We start from the raw sequence: 4,816 nt of genomic DNA on the forward strand, positions 1-4,816 counted from the left end.
GGAGTTTAGTAGGATGCAGAAGTATATTGGGAATTTTGGGTAGTTAGATCTATAACCGACGGATCCTGGGCACGTATAGATGGCTAGCTTTGAGCTGGATCCATATTTGAAGAAGGGAAGTAGATTGGAGGTCTCCCATCAACAGCGTTAGCGGCAAAAACTGGCGTAGGTAGATCCTGTCTCCTTTGCATTTCTACCCTCATCTCTGCAATCGGTTGCATCAACTATAGAACCAACTCATTATGGTCCTCTACGGTGGGTTGAGCCACCACAACATCAGTAAGACTTACTTCTTCATTACTATCTCCCATGACTGTCTTTCTTTTGTCTAAATCTCGTTTAGAGAAGAAATCTGCAGGACCTTTTGATCTGGTGAAATAGGGATGATCTGCGAGCTTTCAATCGACACATATCAGTTTCAAAGTACCTGAGAAGGAAAACAACTCAAATGCATATTTGTCAGTTTAGATTCAGAATGCAAAATACATAATATCACACAGAGAGCAAATAAAAACACAAGTTTCTTTGTTTGAGGATATCTTCAACTCAAGAGTAAAGTTGAAAACAAATTTTTAACAAGCAGGAGTTTGCTTGTCTTTTAGTTTGACACTATCTCAGAAAGGCTTAATCACGCTGAGCTAAAGTCTTCTTTCAACTGCTATTTGACGTCCGTTGATATCGTCTTCGTATCTTCTTGTGATATGAAGGGGAGAATGAAATTTTTAGAAGATAGGGGTCGGGCCTTGGAAGGTTGTCTACGTATCTCACTAGGAGAAATCAGGCCCAACGTAGTTCGAGTACAAGATAATACATTTTCATTTATTCATTACGATTACAAGTAAATTGAAAGGCAACAATAGAGATTTTAAAAGATAAAATGATGACGACACGTTAGTCATTTCCCTTCTTGTTGGAGCATTAGACTCCTCCTTTCAGACGGCCTAGCAATGGGGGTTTGTAGACGATTTCCTCGTCGTCATCTTCCCCAGTCGCTTCAGGGTGAGCGTAAACGGGACCACTATTAGCTCCTTGCTCGTAGACGGGGTATTTTTTGTATATTTTCTGAAGTTTATCAATCCTGTTGCTATGGAAGTCTTTGTTCTTCTTCCTCTGTGCGGCCATCCTTTTTCTCATGGAGGTAAATTCTTCCATTTCCACTGTCAGATCTTCATCAAGTGACGTGCTTTTCGATAATAGAGCGGCAGTCTCTGATTCTATCCTCGCCTCTCTTGCTTCTCTTTCATGCACTTTTAACCGAAGCATGTCCAACTTCTCTCGTAAGTCCTCTGTCTCCATCTCAACATCTTTCTTTCTCTTCATCTGTGATGTCAGATCCTCATCCAGCGTCACGGTTGCAGCTTTGTAAATTGCAGTGGTTATGTCGACTCTGAGCCTTTCCTCCTTGGATGTTCTTACCTTTGTCCATGGCAGTAATTTTTGCCTTTCCTGAGACGTACAATGAATGTTTTAGGATTTGTGGTATAAAAGGTGTCTTTTGAATGAGAAACTTGAGACTCAAAAATTTTGGTCGGACATTTTGTAACATGGACTTTTTTGTATATATCTTCTGGAAATTTCTGGAAAGAAGTGAGTTTACGATATCCTCATTCATATCAACATAACACATAAGCTGTTAAACACACATATCGCGTCCTAAACATGCTTGTGACCCTTTTATGACAAGGGTAGGCCTAACGAATTGAAGGATGTATATGCTTTTTAAACTCGATTTATTATCTCCAAAATACTTCATTAATAGCATCCAAATGTCTGATAAACATAAAACCAAGAAATAATTCTGCAAATAAATTACAAAAAAAGTACAAATAAAGCAGTCCCACACAGGGGATAGTAAATAAAATTCAAGCCTCCTCTGATCCTTCGCCAAGTCTGGTCCTTTTGACGATGCTGACCTCTTCCCAAATAGCATATCTATTCGCCCAAAGATGATCTCTCGCCAATCGAGCTCCTTATTGATGTTTGAACCCCTCTATCGATTGAATCTGTTGTTCCATGTTATCATCTAACTTTGTCATGCACTGTCCGTCTCTTCGTAGCTCTTGTTTCAATTGAGCTATGACTTTGACATCTTCTGAGTGATGACATTGATGATCTAATTCATTCCTATCAAACTTCTCTTGAAGTCGGACTTGATGTTTGGCTCCAACATCTGCAATAATGTGAGGGTCGTTTAGGCCAGGCTCAATAGTTCCAGCGAGACTCTTTTTCAACCATTCTTTGTACTCCCTAGAACATTCTAGATGAAACCTGTTTGGTACAGGTTAACCCAACACTCTTCGAGATTTGCACATCCTACGTATGTCTTCAGCAAATGCAACTCGTCCATTCTCATGGTCAGTTGCAAATTTCCTCATATCTGCGATCTGGGGAAACTCTTGTTTCCCTCCTAGTTGTCTTAGGACTCGATCGGGTGCATATGGTCTAGTCCCTTTTAACCCAGCAAATACCAAGTAAGGGACTTTTTCTGTTCTAACCACCATATTCTTAGTTACCAGCAAACTGTCTATTGACTACTGTATGTCTTCTTCTCTCAGCCCTCGAAGCCTCGGATACCAAAAACTTTCTCCTCCAGTCTTATTGCAATGATTGTGGTACAACCATCAATCATGACCATGTAGGTCGTCTGACCGCTTCAGGGGATCTGGTTCTTTTGAATTATGAGTCTTGATCAAATGTCGCATCATCCACCACTGTAGTATCAGATTACACCCTTGAAAGAAGTGTTCTCCGCTCTGACATTTGTCTAAAGCCCTATAGATGTCATCCTAAATCATAGGCGCTAAAGTGTAGTACTTGTTGATAATTTATAGTCCACTCCGTAGAAGATGGCATGAGTGGCCATATACACACTAGGATGAATAGTGTATTTTGGCCCTTAAGGGAAAATCATCGTTCTTAGTAAACATATTGGAAATGTGAGGGGATACATCCTTTCCATTTTTCTGTTGAAACGAACTCATATTTATATTTCTCATAAGCCCTTGCACGTTCGAACCGATAATATAGTTTTCTGAAAGGTATATTTGGGTCGGGGAGCTTGTCCATCCACTCGGTTTTAACCAATGACAATTTTTCTCTAATTTTGGTAAAATCCCATATTATAGGATTTAGGAGATCTGTTTCTGGGTGTCGTTTCCTTTTGTTGCACTTGGAGACGCTTTTGTAACTCGTGAGGACTTCTTCTATTGTTGGCGTCAACTCTACTTCCCCAAATCGAAAGATCATATGCTCGCTGTCCCAGAATTTCACCATTGTTCCAATTTGGCCAGACCAAGCATTCATCTCTAGCAGAGATGGGAGGTAACCTATGTGTTTCTGGACGATCATTTTGTCGTCGTTGTTCATGAACCTCCACCATACTTTGAGCAAGGGATCAGGGACGGTAACCATTCTTGTTTTCAAAGGCTCGTGTGTTAAATTCATCCTGCAAAAATAGCAGACAAAGATTAGTTAACCCCCACCCCCGTAGACAACAAATCATTTTAAAACACACATACATCCTTCAATTATCACATAAGCATGGTTGTCTATTTTTGGCAATTTGGGCCAAGTAGATAAAAGGTGGTCTTGTAATGGGCCCCACACGCATTGGGTGTTGGGTCGTCCTAGTTCAAATACTTCTAAATTCGGGATTTTGGCTCGGCTCGGCTCTACGCTAGTTGACTAAGAGTGGCTTTTAAAATACCGGGAACCCAAACGGACAATTTGGGCTGAACTCGCGACAACCATTGGACGCATAACGAACCAATAAATTGCCGCTAAATCTGAAAGAAGGTGAGTATAAAAAAGTTCGGTTGCGGTTCCGCAAACCGTCCTTTAATATACTATACAATATATAACAAAATATGTCATGAAATGTAATGCCATTATATAATTAAAACACATTAGTCACAAATAAGCAATTTAATAATTACAATTAGTCAAATAGTCAAATCCTTTTGGTTAGAACTTAATTAATACCCAGTAGAGTCGTCATTTCTATTTTATCGAAAATATATATAAATGAAAAAATGACTAAGTTTTGAAAAAACAATTAATTTTATGATTTAAGAAAAATCAACTTTCATAATTAACAAAGTCGCCACTTGATTTTTTAGTCAAAATCAAGAAAACTTAGAATTGTTTTCAAAAGATTTAAACAGATAAAATCAGTTCAAAAGAGGTTCGAAGTTCAAATGTGCATTCAGAGAAGGTGTTAGGCCCTCGGAATGCCCGCTAACTCGCGGTTGACCGGCTATTTGACTAAAATGACTTTCAAACAACTTTCAAAATTTTTAACTAAAGTAAAAGAATTTTTTTTTCGTTTGCTCAATTTAATTATTATATTATATTAAGGAGAAAATAAAATAGGGGAAAAAATAATTCATACTCTCTTAACAAGACCAATATTAAAATAATCGAAGTAATAAACATTTATAAAATAAATATTTGTATTTTTTTTTTTGGAATATTTATAAAGAGAAATGGATATCCTAGGGATATAATTAAATTAAAACCAAAAATCAAATAATATGTTAGTCCAACATCATAATAAATAAAGGGAAATTTTTCAAAATGTCAATATTTTAGCATTTAAGAGGACCCATTAGCAACAATTTCAATATTTAGTAAAAATGTCATTTTAGTTTGTTATGTATCATATTTATGTTTTTATTATTTATTTTTATTTAAAGAATATAATTATTTAATAACAAAAAGGAGAAAATTAAGGGGGGAATATTTCAAAAAAAGGCAAGCATCCTTAATTTTCTCATCAGTTACATTTTCAAATAAAATTTAAATTTTGTTTTTTTTT

Source organism: Solanum pennellii, chromosome 12 (genome assembly GCF_001406875.1).
Source record: "Solanum pennellii chromosome 12, SPENNV200".
NCBI classification, from domain to species: domain Eukaryota; kingdom Viridiplantae; phylum Streptophyta; class Magnoliopsida; order Solanales; family Solanaceae; genus Solanum; species Solanum pennellii.